Genomic DNA, 16,570 nt, shown 5'->3' on the forward strand with positions numbered 1-16,570 from the left:
TGTAGGGACCAAATGTAATATTTCCAAGTTTGCTGATGAGACAAAACTAGGTGAAAATGTGAGTTGTGAGGAAGATGCAAAAAGGCTTCAATGGGATTTAGACTGGCTAAGTGAGTTGGCAAGAACATGGCAGATGGACAATAATGTGGAAAAATGTGAAGTTATCCACTTTGGTAGGAAAAACAGAAATGCAGAGTATTTCTTAAATAGTGAGAGATTGGGAAGTATTGATGTCCAAAGGGATCTGGGTGTCCTTGTTCATGAGTCACTGAAAGCTAATATACAGGCGCAACAAGCAATTTGAAAGGCAAATGGTATGTTGGTCTTTACTGTAAGAAGATTTGAGTATAGGAGTAAAGATAAAAGCAAAATACTGCAGATGCTGGAAATCTGAAATAAAAACGAGAAATTCTGGAAATATTCAGCAGGTCTGGCAGCATCTGTGGAGAGAGAAACAGAATTAACGTTTCAGGTCAGTGACCCTTCTTCAGTAAAGATGACTTGCTGCAATTGTATAGAGCCTTGATGAGACCACACCTGGAGTATTTTGTACAGCTTTGGTCTCCTTACCTAAAGAAGGATATACTTGCCATAGAGGGAGTGCAACGTAGGTTCACCAGACCAATTCCTGGGATGGTGGGATTGTCCTGTAGGCCCTGAAAAGTTGGTCAAGGAACACTTTATACCGAGCATGCTCTAAGGCAGCTAAAGATAAGCGCAGAACTTACTGAACTAAGCTAACAGACACATCGAAGCTTGTGGTTAGGGATATGTGACCGTTAGACTAGACTGTTGAACAAGAATAGATAAAAGAGGAACAGATATAGGGGAATGAACGGTGGTTATTGTAAACAAGTCTGGACTTCTGTCCAGGTGGCTAAATGGCTAATGCTTGCCAAAGATGAGAGAATGCTTGAAGATTTGTGCAAAACAAGATCATGTGAGTCATGGGTTGAGCAAGGAGCCTTCAAAGAATATATAAGGGTTAACACTGGAGGGTATTCTCAGCGAGAACCTGGGAACAACTCTCAAAGGCAGGACCCCGAGTCTGGAGGCTCAGTGATCAACCGTGCCAAGAGACTGATCACCTCTGTGTTGACGGGTAGTATCTTGTACAAGAAGTGAGACATGTACTTACTTAGCGTCTAAATAAAACTGTTGTAAGCATTTGTATGGTTTAAGTGATTTTAGTACTAATAAAGTGAAGTTATACGGGACTTTGGTTTTAGCGTATCTTTGTCTGTCACGTCAGTTGATACCCTACAGAGAAAAAGGGTCAACAGTCCTATGAGGAGAGATTGAGGAGGATGGGCCTGTATTCTCTAGAGTTTAGAAAAAGGAGGTGATCTCATTGAAACTTACAAAATTATTACAGAGCTCGACAGTAGATGTAGGAAGGATGTTTTTTTTCTGGCTGGGAATGGTTGTGAGGTTGGGGGTGCTCCAGAACCAGGGCCACAGTCTCAGAATAAGGGGTAGGCCATTTAGGACTGAGGAGGAGGAACTTTTTCACTCAGAAGGTGTTGAATCTTTGGAATTCTCTACGCCAGAGGGCTGTGGAGGCTCAGTCATTTAGTATATTGAAGACAGAGATCGATGGATTTCTAGATATTAAAGGCATCAATGGGGATAGCGTAGTAAAATGGCATTGAGGTAGATCAGCTATGATCTAGTTGAATAGCGGAGCAGGCTCGAGGGGCCGAATGGCCGATGCCTGTTCCTATTCTCTATGTTCCTATGTTCCCTCCACCCTCCCTGAGAGCCAATTAGAACCCAAGGGCCAATAAATAGGGAAAAAAATCTGGAAATTCCATCTCCAGCTCCTTCAGTGCAGGAGATGTCCCTCCAAAATACATCGGGAAAAGTAATTCATCCTTTGGTGGGTCGTGTTTGGTGTTAACTTTCTGTACGATAGTATCTAACTACAAAACCCGATCTCCTGCTTTTCAGCTCTTGTCCCAGACCACTGAGCAAATCCAATTTGGTTCTGCCCGTGAATTTTTTTCTTTTCTGTTGATTCTGGTCTCAGGAAGCAGAGGGATCATTTCTGACTCCTTCCCCATGTAGGGGTCACCAGTGAGCCCGCCCACTAAACTAGAAACCCCTCTCCCAGGAGTATAATCCCCCCTGCTCCAATAGAATCATCTTCACGACAAATCAGGGCCAATACTTGTTTGGCCACCTAGATGACAATTTTAACAGAATAATGGGCCTAGAATCAGATAACAGATACGTGTTGTGTCAATTCAAAATAGACTGTCGCTTACAACATCACATAAACTGACTCACTTAGCTTTAAAAAGGGAAGGATTCACATTTCTGTTGCACTTTTCACAACTTCAGGATGTCCCAAAGTGTTTTACAGTCACTGAGGTACTTTTTGAAGTGTAGGCACTGTTGTAATGCAGGAAACATGGCAGCCAATTTGTGCACAGCAAGATCCCACAAACAACATTCTGATAAAACCAGATCATTTGATATAGTGGTGTTGGTTGAGGGATAAATACTGGTCCCAGGACACTGGGGAAAATGCCCCTGCTCTTCTTCAAAATAGTGCCATGGGATCGTTTACACCCAACTGAGAGAGCAGACAGGGTCTCGAGTCAACATCGCATCCCAATCACGTCACCTTTGAAATCGCTCATTGGATGTGAAGTGTTTGCGCGTTTGAGACGGGAGGTTCATCATATTAATTTGTGCCTTTCTTTCTGAAATACTTCTGAAGCCCATTGAGTTAACGAACCACTTTTCTTATCCAGCTGGTTTCAACCAAACAGCAAAAATAATGTGCATTATCCACAGCAGGAGGACTGAAGGAAGTCAAGGTGTCGGTGTATCTCTCAACTTAATTCCAATTTGATGAGACATTGCAGCAGAGAAATATGAAGGTGAGCAGGCCGTTCAGCACAGCATATATGTGAGGGCTCACTTCAAAAAACTTATCCCACTGTCCCGCTATCTCCCCACAGCCCTGTATCAACCTCAATCTAATCCCACTGTCCCGCTCTCTCCCCACAGCCCTGTATCAACCCCAATCTAATCCCACTGTCCCACTCTCTCCCCACAGCCCTGTATCAACCCCAATCTAATCCCACTGTCCCACTCTCTCCCCACAGCCCTGTATCAACCTCAATCTAATCCCACTGTCCCACTCTCTCCCTACAGCCCTGTATCAACCTCAATCTAATCCCACTGTCCCACTCTCTCCCCACAGCCCTGTATCAACCTCAATCTAATCCCACTGTCCCACTCTCTCCCCACAGCCCTGTATCGACCCCAATCTAATCCCACTGTCCCACTCTCTCCCCACAGCCCTGTATCGACCCCAATCTAATCCCACTGTCCCACTCTCTCCCCACAGCCCTGTATCAACCTCAATCTAATCCCACTGTCCCACTCTCTCCCCACAGCCCTGTATCAACCTCAATCTAATCCCACTGTCCCACTCTCTCCCCACAGCCCTGTATCGACCCCAATCTAATCCCACTGTCCCACTCTCTCCCCACAGCCCTGTATCGACCCCAATCTAATCCCACTGTCCCACTCTCTCCCCACAGCCCTGTATCGACCCCAATCTAATCCCACTGTCCCACTCTCTCCCCACAGCCCTGTATCGACCCCAATCTAATCCCACTGTCCCACTCTCCCCCCACAGCCCCGTATCAACCCCAATCTAATCCCATGTCCCACTCTCTCCCCACAGCCCTGTATCGACCCCAATCTAATCCCACTGTCCCACTCTCCCCCCACAGCCCTGTATCGACCCCAATCTAATCCCACTGTCCCACTCTCTCCCCACAGCCCTGTATCAACCTCAATCTAATCCCACTGTCCCACTCTCTCCCCACAGCCCTGTATCAATCTCAATCTAATCCCACTGTCCCACTCTCTCCCCACAGCCCTGTATCAACCTCAATCTAATCCCACTGTCCCACTCTCTCCCCACAGCCCTGTATCGACCCCAATCTAATCCCACTGTCCCACTCTCTCCCCACAGCCCTGTATCAACCTCAATCTAATCCCACTGTCCCACTCTCTCCCCACAGCCCTGTATCAACCTCAATCTAATCCCACTGTCCCACTCTCTCCCCACAGCCCTGTATCAATCTCAATCTAATCCCACTGTCCCACTCTCTCCCCACAGCCCTGTATCAACCTCAATCTAATCCCACTGTCCCACTCTCTCCCCACAGCCCTGTATCGACCCCAATCTAATCCCACTGTCCCACTCTCTCCCCACAGCCCTGTATCAACCTCAATCTAATCCCACTGTCCCACTCTCTCCCCACAGCCCTGTATCAACCTCAATCTAATCCCACTGTCCCACTCTCTCCCCACAGCCCTGTATCAACCTCAATCTAATCCCACTGTCCCACTCTCTCCCCACAGCCCTGTATCAACCTCAATCTAATCCCACTGTCCCACTCTCTCCCCACAGCCCTGTATCAATCTCAATCTAATCCCACTGTCCCACTCTCTCCCCACAGCCCTGTATCGACCCCAATCTAATCCCACTGTCCCACTCTCTCCCCACAGCCCTGTATCAATCTCAATCTAATCCCATGTCCCACTCTCTCCCCACAGCCCTGTATCAACCTCAATCTAATCCCACTGTCCCACTCTCTCCCCAGAGCCCTGTATCGACCCCAATCTAATCCCACTGTCCCACTCTCTCCCCACAGCCCTGTATCGACCCCAATCTAATCCCACTGTCCCACTCTCTCCCCACAGCCCTGTATCGACCCCAATCTAATCCCACTGTCCCACTCTCTCCCCACAGCCCTGTATCGACCCCAATCTAATCCCACTGTCCCGCTCTCTCCCCACAGCCCTGTATCAACCCCAATCTAATCCCACTGTCCCACTCTCTCCCCACAGCCCTGTATCAACCTCAATCTAATCCCACTGTCCCACTCTCTCCCCACAGCCCTGTATCGACCCCAATCTAATCCCACTGTCCCACTCTCTCCCCACAGCCCTGTATCGACCCCAATCTAATCCCACTGTCCCACTCTCTCCCCACAGCCCTGTATCAACCTCAATCTAATCCCACTGTCCCACTCTCTGCCCACAGCCCCGTATCAACCCCAATCTAATCCCACTGTCCCACTCTCTCCCCACAGCCCTGTATCGACCCCAATCTAATCCCACTGTCCCACTCTCTCTCCACAGCCCTGTATCGACCCCAATCTAATCCCACTGTCCCACTCTCTCTCCACAGCCCTGTATCAATCTCAATCTAATCCCACTGTCCCACTCTCTCCCCACAGCCCTGTATCAACCCCAATCTAATCCCACTGTCCCACTCTCTCCCCACAGCCCTGTATCAACCCCAATCTAATCCCACTGTCCCACTCTCTCCCCAAAGCCCTGTCTCGACCCCAATCTAATCCCACTGTCCCGCTCTCTCCCCACAGCCCTGTATCAACCCCAATCTAATCCCACTGTCCCGCTCTCTCCCCACAGCCCTGTATCAACCCCAATCTAATCCCACTGTCCCACTCTCTCCCCACAGCCCTGTATCAATCTCAATCTAATCCCACTGTCCCACTCTCTCCCCACAGCCCTGTATCGACCCCAATCTAATCCCACTGTCCCACTCTCTCCCCACAGCCCTGTATCAATCTCAATCTAATCCCACTGTCCCACTCTCTCCCCACAGCCCTGTTTCGACCCCAATCTAATCCCACTGTCCCACTCTCTCCCCACAGCCCTGTATCAACCTCAATCTAATCCCACTGTCCCACTCTCTCCCCACAGCCCTGTATCAACCCCAATCTAATCCCACTGTCCCACTCTCTCCCCACAGCCCTGTATCAACCTCAATCTAATCCCACTGTCCCACTCTCTCCCCACAGCCCTGTATCAACCTCAATCTAATCCCACTGTCCCACTCTCTCCCCACAGCCCTGTATCAACCTCAATCTAATCCCACTGTCCCACTCTCTCCCCACAGCCCTGTATCAACCTCAATCTAATCCCACTGTCCCACTCTCTCCCCACAGCCCTGTATCGACCCCAATCTAATCCCACTGTCCCACTCTCTCCCCACAGCCCTGTATCAACCTCAATCTAATCCCACTGTCCCACTCTCTCCCCACAGCCCTGTATCGACCTCAATCTAATCCCACTGTCCCACTCTCTCCCCACAGCCCTGTATCGACCCCAATCTAATCCCACTGTCCCGCTCTCTCCCCACAGCCCTGTATCAACCCCAATCTAATCCCACTGTCCCGCTCTCTCCCCACAGCCCTGTATCAACCCCAATCTAATCCCACTGTCCCACTCTCTCCCCACAGCCCTGTATCAATCTCAATCTAATCCCACTGTCCCACTCTCTCCCCACAGCCCTGTATCGACCCCAATCTAATCCCACTGTCCCACTCTCTCCCCACAGCCCTGTATCAACCCCAATCTAATCCCACTGTCCCACTCTCTCCCCACAGCCCTGTATCAACCTCAATCTAATCCCACTGTCCCACTCTCTCCCCACAGCCCTGTATCAACCTCAATCTAATCCCACTGTCCCACTCTCTCCCCACAGCCCTGTATCAACCTCAATCTAATCCCACTGTCCCACTCTCTCCCCACAGCCCTGTATCAACCTCAATCTAATCCCACTGTCCCACTCTCTCCCCACAGCCCTGTATCGACCCCAATCTAATCCCACTGTCCCACTCTCTCCCCACAGCCCTGTATCAACCTCAATCTAATCCCACTGTCCCACTCTCTCCCCAGAGCCAATTCCCAAACTAATCCCATTAAATAAAATCAAAATACTGCAGATGCTGGAAATATGAAACAAAAACGGAAAGTGCCGGAAATACTCAGCAGATCTGGCTGCATCTGTGGAGAGAGAAGCAAAGTTCTGTGACCTTTCATCAGAACTGACAAAGGTTAGAAAAGAATTAGGTTTTAAGCAAGTCAAGGGGAGGGGGTGGGGGAAGAGGACAAAGGGGAAGGTGTTTGATAGGGCAGGAGAGATTAAATATCAAAGCTGTCCTGGGACAAAGGCAAAGAGTGTGTTAATGCTTGTGGTGAAAGACAAAGCATTAGGCCAGATAGAGTTAATAGAGGAATAATGAGCAGCTCTGACTCAATGAAAAGCAGGCACATGGTTAAAAAATAAAACATTAAAAAAAGGCCAGTTATGTTCTGAAGTTATTGAACTCAATGTTCAGTCCACAAGGCTGTAGAGTGCCTAATCGAAAGATCAGGTGCTGCTCCTCGAGCTTGCGTTGATGTTCACTGGAACACTGGAGCAGACCAAAGACAGAAATGTCGGCACGAGAGCAGGGGGGAGTGTTGATATGGCAAGTTACCGGAAGCTTGGGGTCATGCTTTCGGACTGAGTGAAGATGTTCTGCAAAGTGGTCACCCAGTCTGTGTTTGGCCTCCCCAGTGCAGAGGAGACCACATTGTGAGCAGCGAATACAGTATACTTCATTGATAGAAGTACAAGTAAATCACTGCTTCACCTGAAAGGAGTGTTTGGGGCCTGGGATAGTGAGGAGAGAGGAGGTAAAAGGGCAGGTATTACAATGACCTACCCTTCTCTGATGCTGAACGATCTGTACTTAGCAAAGGACTCAGTTTTATCCCCTTATGTCTCCACCTGAATGAATTTCACACTTGGCATGACGTTGAGCTCTTCTTCTATCGCCTCCATGCTCACTTCTTTGACCAGGACTCTTCCCCCTGACCAGCTGACCCATTCGCCTGCCTCCAGTATTCTCCCTCCACCTGGACCCCTCCCTCTGGCCTCTTACCCATCTCAATCTTTTCATTGAGAACTGTCGGCGAGACATCGGCCGTCTCAATTTCTCTGCTCTCCTCATTCACTCTAACCTGTCTCCCTCTGAACTTGCTGCATTTCGTTCTCTCAGGTCTAACCTGACAACGTGATAAAACCTGCAGATAAGGGTGGTGCTGTTGTTGCCTGGCGTACTGGCCTCGACCTTGCAGAGGTTGAGCACTAACTCTCAGACACTTCTTCCTACCTCCCCCGGACCATGACCTCACCATTGAACATCAAGCTACTGTCCACAGGACTGTCACTGACCTCATCTCCTCTGGAGATCTTCCCTCTACAGCTTCCAACCTCATAGTCCTGCAACCGCAGACAGCCCGCTTCTAACCTCTTTCCTAAAATCCACAAACAGGACCATCCTGGGAGACCCATCGTTTCAGCCTGCTCCTGCCCCACTGAACATATTTCTTCCTATCTTGACTCTATCTTTTCTCCCCTGGTCCAGTCTCTTCCCACCTGCATCCATGACTCTTCTGACGCCCGACATCATTTTGACAATTTCCAGTTTCCTGGCCCCAACCGCATCCTCTTCATTATGGACATCCAATCTCTCTACACCTTCATCTCCCACCAGGACGGTTTGAGGGCTCTCCGATTCTTCCTTGAACAGAGGCCCAACCAGTCCCCATCCACCACCACCCTCCTCCGCCTGACTGAACTTGTTTTCTCACTGATCAACTTCTCCTTCAACTCCACTCACTTCCTTCAAGTAAAAGGTATTGCAATTTGGTACCCGTGTGGGTCCTAGTTATGCCTGTCTTTTTGTGGGATATGTCAAACATTTCTTGCTCCAGTCCTACTCATGCCCCCCTCCCCCAACTGTTTTTCCGGTACATTGATAACTGTATCGGTGCCGTTCCCTGCTCCCACCCTGAACTGGAAAACTTTATCAACTTTGTTTCCAATTTCCACCCTTCTCTCACCTTTACATGGTCCATCTCCGACACTTCCCTTCCCTTCCTCAACTTCTCTGTCTTCATCTCTGGGGATAGACTGTCTACTAATATCCATTATAAGCCCACCGACTCCCACAGCTACCTCGACTACACTTCTTCACACCCCACCTCCTATAAGGACTCCATTCCATTCTCCCAGTTTCTCTGTCTCCGACGCATCTGCTCTGATGATGCTACCTTCCATGACGGTGCTTCTGGTATGACCTCCTTTTTCCTCAGCTGAGGATTCCCCCCCACTGTGCTTGACAGGGCCCTCAACCATGTCTGGCTCATTTCCCGCACCTCTACCCTCACCCCTTCCTCTTCCTCTCAGAACCGCGACAGGGTTCCCCTTGTCCTCACTTTCCACCCCACCAGCCTCCACATCCAAAGGATCATCCTCTGCCTTTTCTGCCACCCCCAGTGAGATGCCACTACCAAACCTATCTTCCCCTCCCTTGCCAGCAGTCAGAAGGGATCGTTCCCTCCGTGACACCCTGGTCCACTCCTCCATTACCCCCGTCACCTCATCCCTTTCCCACGGCACCTTCCCATGCAATAGCAGGAGGTGTAATACCTGCCCTTTTACTTCGCCTCTCCTCACTATCCCAGGCCCCAAACACTCCTTTCAGGTGAAGCAGTGATTTACTTGTACTTCTTTCAATGTAGTATACTGTATTCGCTGCTCACAATGCAGTCTCCTCTACACTGGTGAGACCAAACGCAGATTGGGTAACCGCTTTGCGGAACATCTCCACTCAGTCCGAAAGCGTGACTCCGAGCTTCCGGTTACTTGCCATTTCAACACTCCCCTCTACTCTCATGCTAACATCTTTGTCTTTGGTCTGCTCCTGTGTTCCAGTGAACATCAACGCAAGCTCGAGGTGCAGTACCTGATCTTTTGATTGGCACTGTCCAGCCTTGTGGACTGAACATTGAGTTCAATAATTTCAGAGCATGACTGGCCTTTTTTTAATATTTTATTTTTTAACCATGTGTCTGCTTTTCATTGAGTCAGAGCTGCTCATTATTCTGCTATTAACACTCTCTCTGGGCTCATGCTTTGTCTTTCACCACAAGCATTAACACATGCTTTGCCTTTGTCCCAGGACAGCTTTGTTATTTAATCCTTCCTGCCCTATCAAACACCTTCCCATGGTTCTCTTTGGGGCGGTACAGTGACGCAGTGGTTAGCACTGCAACCTCACAGCTCCAGCGACCCGGGTTCAGTTCTGGGTACTGCCTGTGCGGAGTTTGCAAGTTCTCCCTGTGTCTGCCTGGATTTCTGCTGGGTGCTCTGGTTTCCTCCCACAGCCAAAGACTTGCAGGTTGATACGTAAATTGGCCATTGTAAATTGTCCCTAGTGTAGGTCGGTGGTAGGAGAATTGAGGGAAGGTGGGGATGTGGTCGGGAATATGGGATTAATGTAGGATTAGTATAAATGGGTGGTTGATGGTCGGCACAGACTCAGTGGGCCAAAGGGCCTGTTTGAGTGTTGTATCACTGGATGACTCTCCCCCACCCACACCCCTTCACTTGCTTAAAACCTAATTCTTTTCTAATCTTTGCCAGTTCTGATGAAAGGTCACAGACCTGAAACAGTTAACTCTGTTTCTCACTCCACAGATGCGGCCAGACCGGCTGAGTATTTCCAGCACTTTTTGTTTTCGTCCCAAACTATTCCCACTGCCCCACTCTCCACGTAGCCCTGTATCAATCCCAAACTAATCCCACTACCCTGCTCTCTCCCCATAGCCCTGGATCAATCCCAAACTAATCCTACTGCCCCACTCTCTCCCCATAGCCCTGTATCAATCTCCAAACTAATCCCACTGCCCCACTCTCCCCATAGCCCTGTATCAATCCCAAACTAATCCCACTGCCCCACTCTCTCCCCATATCCCTTTATCAATCCCAAACTAATCCCACTGCCCCACTCTCTCCCCATATCCCTTTATCAATCCCAAATTATTCCCACTGCCCCACTCTCTCCCCATATCCCTTTATCAATCCCAAAACTAATCCTACTGCCCCACTCTCTCCCCATAGCCCTGTATCAATCTCCAAACTAATCCCACTGCCCCACTCTCCCCATAGCCCTGTATCAATCTCCAAACTAATCCCACTGCCCCACTCTCCCCATAGCCCTGTATCAATCCCAAAGTAATCCCACTACCCTGCTCTCTCCCCATAGCCCTGTATCAATCCCAAATTATTCCCACTGCCCCACTCTCTCCCCATATCCCTTTATCAATCCCAAAACTAATCCCACTGCCCCACTCTCTCCCCATAGCCCTGTATCAATCCCAAACTAATCCCACTGCCCCACTCTCTCCCCATATCCCTTTATCAATCCCAAAACTAATCCTACTGCCCCACTCTCTCCCCATAGCCCTGTATCAATCCCCAAACTAATCCTACTGCCCCACTCTCTCCCCATAGCCCTGTATCAATCCCCAAACTAATCCTACTGCCCCACTCTCTCCCCATAGCCCTGTATCAATCCCAAACTAATCCCACTGCCCCACTCTCTCCCCATATCTCTTTATCAATCCCAAAACTAATCCCACTGCCCCACTCTCTCCCCATAGCCCTGTATCAATCCCCAAACTAATCCTACTGCCCCACTCTCTCCCCATAGCCCTGTATCAATCCCAAACTAATCCCACTGCCCCACTCTCTCCCCATATCTCTTTATCAATCCCAAAACTAATCCCACTGCCCCACTCTCTCCCCATAGCCCTGTATCAATCCCAAACTAATCCCACTGCCCCACTCTCTCCCCATATCCCTTTATCAATCCCAAAACTAATCCCACTGCCCCACTCTCTCCCCATAGCCCTGTATCAATCCCAAACTAATCCCACTGCCCCACTCTCTCCCCATAGCCCTGTATCAATCCCAAACTAATCCCACTGCCCCACTCTCTCCCCATATCCCTTTATCAATCCCAAAACTAATCCCACTGCCCCACTCTCTCCCCATAGCCCTTTATCAATCCCAAAACTAATCCCACTGCCCCGCTCTCTCCCCATAGCCCTGTATCAATCCCCAAACTAATCCCACTGTCCCACTCTCTCCCCATAGCCCTGTATCAATCCCCAAACTAATCCCACTGTCCCACTCTCTCCCCATAGCCCTGTATCAATCCCCAAACTAATCCCACTGTCCCACTCTCTCCCCATATCCTTGCTTCATCCTGCACATTTTTAAAAAGGTGCAATGTTCTCTCCCTCACCCCCTGTCCGTGGTTCAGTTTATGCAGAGTGCTTTTGGAACAATGGCTACTAACTGCACCCTCTAGCCAAAGTCCAAAGCCCACCTCACCTTCAACTGTGACCATTGACTCTACTCACTGACCATTGACAGCCACTCGCTAACCACACACCGTACCTGGTGATCCCCATCCATGCCCAACAATCGGATATGTTGACCCATGACCCCATCTGCTGACCACTCACCTCACCGACTGACCAGCGTTCCATCCTAGTTGTCTCTCTCTCTGTCTCTCTTTTTCCTCTTTGCTGCAGTCTCTCTCTGTGTTCCCCAGTCCCACAGTCTCTGTCTCTCTCTTAGTCCATCGCACAGCCTCTCTGTATTTCTCGTTTTCTGTTAGTCTAGCACACTTTCTCTCTCTCGCTCTCTCCCCCACACCCCTCCCACATTAGTCTTGCACACACACTCTCTGTTTTTCTCTCTCGATTAGTCATGCACACACACACACTCTCTCTCTGTTAGTCTTACACACACTGTTTTTCTCTCTCTATTAGTCATGCACACACACTCTCTCTCTCTCTCTCTAGCTCCCACCCTGCCCTCCCAGTCTCAGCATCTCTCTGTATTCACCCCCACTCCGGCCCCTGGATCCAGCCTCACCCTCACAGCTCCTGTTATAAATTTCCAAACCATCCGCAGCGACACAACTTACTCCACCCAACAGTGAGTGACAAGAATTAGCAAAAATATTCATCAACACAAAATAAATTCAACAAAATATTAGAATTAATTTCAATAAGCAGGATGATGAATAATCCCCATCAATAATAATAAATAGCCATTAACACCAAGCAGTGACTGGTGAGTCTCATCTTCTCTCATAATGCAACAACATTTTAACATCTGGCTCCCCTGCATAGGTACAATTATGATTAATAAACTTATCCAGTATGAAAATTAATTGTTAAGGAATGTAGCAAAATTGGAAAATCTAGTGCAGCAGAAAATAATCCATAATTAGACAGGACTGAGTGGATATCAGACCAGTGGATCGAGACAGATTAAATACTGATTAATAAACAGTGCAGCATGTAGTGAGATAGAGAGAAACTCAGACACTGCAGGGGATTGCTCCAAGCGTGAGGATTCCTCCCTCCTTCCCTCACTGGATTGAGCCTCTGTACATTTATACACCCCAGTGATATCTCTCTGTGCAGTGGTTCATCAGTAAAGCTGGCAAGTTATAAATTCCCCTCTTCACCAGCAGTGGCTGGATAGGTACTCCCTGCCTAATCCTAAACCCCCTCCAAAGCAGACAGAACGGGGGAGATAGATACACAACCACGCCCTCCCCCCCACTCAGCACAATTACACACACTCAGTTACACACACACACACTCCGACACTGTCTCCCTTTCTCTCTCTCTCTCTCTCTGGGTTAACCCCCCCCCCCCCCCCCTCTTAAAGTGTCCTCCTTAACTCAGTGGCCTAGTGATTCATTTTCCCTGCAGATCTACAGATCAGCATTTGTTTCCTCTTTTAGTCCGGACACAATAATCACTGGATGTGACAAAACATCAACTTTCCTGGGAGCCAGCAACAGGGAATTAAAAATCCAAAACAGTCTGAAATTGAAACAAATCTAAGTGTCCTTATGTATTTGATGTAACAGAGCTCACATTTTGCCAATCTGTGAATTGTTTCGAGGGGTCTGAGTGAGCTGGAGAATGACACAGATCAAGTATCAACCAGACCAGGACCAGACCAGCGATGGTCCCAGATGTATTTAGTTTATAAATTATGCAGCACACACACACACACACACACACAAAAATCCTTTTTGGTTAACAAACGTGTTTCACAATTAACTGGTTTTGGGCCGACAGATGCAATTCAATCTCACTTTCTACCTATCACAGTCTAATTTATAAAAGTCTGGAATAAAACCTAGCAGCTTCCACACCATTCCTGTCCTGAAATGGACAGCTTTCCAACATGATACCTGGACAATCTATTGAAAATTATTTGTAATGAAGGGGTGAGGGGAATGGAGTACAAATAAATAAACATTCCTGACCCCCACACCTTGTACAAATCACAATAACTCCTGCACTGTTCCAGATAAATGGTGCAGAGCACACACCATCTAATCAGAGTTTAAAAACCCATACTGCTTTTTCGGTAATGCATTTTTAAGACTGCTTTATTACCCTGTTAAAGATTACAGACTCCTGCTGACATTGTTTAAATCGGTTTTATAACTCTTGGATGGGCGAGAGAAGTGAAGGCATTGGCTGCGAACATTGTGGGCAAAGCAAAGGCACCTGTGAATGCTGAGGCAGTTTCCACTGGAGTTCTGGAATGCACGGCAGACACACGCTGTTTTAACAAGTACTTTTCAAATAAACACACACTGAAACATGCAAAAATACAAGTAGGTACTTACCGAATCTCGGTGTTAGTTCAGGCAACTGCTACCTGGCCCATTGAAGTCACCAGGTGATTCTTTACTGATGAGTGTGTTTAAAGATCCGGTCTATAACTTTTATGCTGCATTTTACAATAAAGGAGAATTCAGCACTTAAAGAGATTGCAGGGTCTGTGCGATGAGGGGGGGGGGGGCTTGCACTTACATTGGGAGGGGGGGTAGGGAGGAAATGCACCCCTCACCCCCACACCTCAAGGTATAAAGTGTCAGTATTGGGGCTGTCAGCAGCAGCTGGTCCAGGCAATGCAGCAGAGAGGCTGACAGCAGAAACTGCTCCTGCTCTGTTCGCACGAATTGCGCAAAGCAGCTCACTGCAGAGAGCCTACGGGGTCCTAGAGGCAGCCCTCTCCCAAACCCTCTCAACTCTGCAGTATCACTTGATCAGAAATCACCCCGGGACCTGCCAAAAGGATTCTCTCAGTATCCCCCTCCATGCATAAAGGTCGAAGCACATTGCGTTTTTTCAATTCATTTATGTGGGCGTCGCTGTCTAGGCCAGCATTTATTGCCCACCCCTAATTGCCCTTGAGAAGGTGGTGGTGAGCTTCCTTCTTGAACCGCTGCAGTCCATGTGGGGTAGGTATACCCACAGTGCTGTTAGGGAGGGAGTTCCAGGATTTTAACCCAGCGACAGTGAAGGAACGGCGATATAGTTCCAAGTCAGGATGGTGTGTGACTTGGAGGGGAACTTGCAGGTGGTGATGTTCCCATGTATTTGCTGCCCTTGTCCTTCTAGGTGGAAGATGTCGGGGTTTGGAAGATGCTGTCTAAGGAGGCTTAGTAAAGGGAGGGGGGGGGGTGGTGGTGGGAGATGGTGGCGCTGTGGTCATGTCATTGGCTAGTAATCTAGAAGCCCATGCTAATGCCCTGGAGACACAGATTCAAATCCCACCACGGAAACTGGTGGAATTCAAATTCACTTAATTAATAAAAGTCTGGAATTGAAAGCTAGTCCCAGTAATGGTGCCATGAAACTATCTGGTTCACTAATATCCTTTTGGGGAGGAAATCTGCTGTTTTTGCCTCCATGTGAATCCAGACCCACAGCAATGTTGTTGACTCTTAATTGCCTTCAGAAATGGCCTAGAGAGCTGCTCAATCATCAGGGGCAATTAGGGATGGGCAACAAATGCTGACCTTGCCAGTGATGCCCATATCCCATGAAAGAATTTTTAAAAAGAGTACATCTTGTAGATGGTACACACTGCTGCCACTGTGCGTCGGTGATGGAGGGAGTGAATGTTTGTAGATGGGGTGCCAATCAAGTGGGCTGCTTTGTCCTGGATGGTGTCGAGCTTCTTGAGTGTTGTTGGAGCTGCAGCCATCCAGGCAAGTGGGGAGTATTCCATCACACTCCTGACTTGTGCCTTGTAGATGGTGGACAGGCTTTGGGGAGTCAGGAGGTGAATTAATCACTGCAGAATTCCCAACCTCTGACCTGCTCTTGCAGCCACAGTATTTATATGGCTGGTCCAGTTAAGTTAAGCTGTTGATAGTGGCGGAGTCAGCAATGGTCATGTCGTTGAATATCAAGGGGAAATGGTTGGACCATCTCTTGTTGGTGATTGTGTGACTTTGACTTGCCACTTATCAGAATAAACCTGAACATTGTGCAGGTCTTCCTACCAAAACTGCATTCCCTTCTGCCAATTATAGTGAGGTTGTTAGTACTATTGCTTTGCTGGTAGTGATTAATTTAATTGCTTTAAATGTTTTTAAAGCCTATATGTAACCTTGTAGAACCATGAGAACCTCCAAAATGTTCAGCCCTGGGAGCCCAGGCAACTCAGTCCCCAGTTGTGTTTCTATTTTATTTTGCTTGTTGCTCCAACATGTTTGGATCTCGTGGCCCCAGGGGCGATGGGGGTGTAGGGCTTGGGGGTGGAGGGGCTGCGGGGGATGAAGGCAGAGGGGGGTGGGGGGGAGAGGGCATGCTTTGGAATATTGTTGGTCTTTGTGTTATTGCCTCATTGGCTGGGTAAACCAACCCCCAAGGATGTGTTAGTGTCAGCAACATGGGAGTTTTGAAAATGAATAGGAACAGAGAATTGAAACTGTTGAAGACTGATTCTGTAATCCACTGCTGTCAGTTGACAGGAAGTTGACTGCTGTGTACTAAA

General features: G+C 48.5%; 1 protein-coding gene across 1 annotated transcript in view; it reads right to left on the reverse strand.

The window, feature by feature from the left end:
- Window positions 1-14,648, reverse strand: part of robo1 (roundabout, axon guidance receptor, homolog 1 (Drosophila)) — a 1,072,119-nt gene extending 1,057,471 nt beyond the window's left edge. Inside the window, exon 1 of the mRNA XM_068041298.1 lies at window positions 14,409-14,648. The gene's annotated coding sequence lies outside the window, so the exon portion shown is untranslated. The remainder of the gene's footprint in view (window positions 1-14,408) is intronic.
- Window positions 14,649-16,570: the final 1,922 nt, after the last annotated feature.

This window comes from Heterodontus francisci, chromosome 10, assembly GCF_036365525.1.
Source record: "Heterodontus francisci isolate sHetFra1 chromosome 10, sHetFra1.hap1, whole genome shotgun sequence".
Classification (NCBI taxonomy): domain Eukaryota; kingdom Metazoa; phylum Chordata; class Chondrichthyes; order Heterodontiformes; family Heterodontidae; genus Heterodontus; species Heterodontus francisci.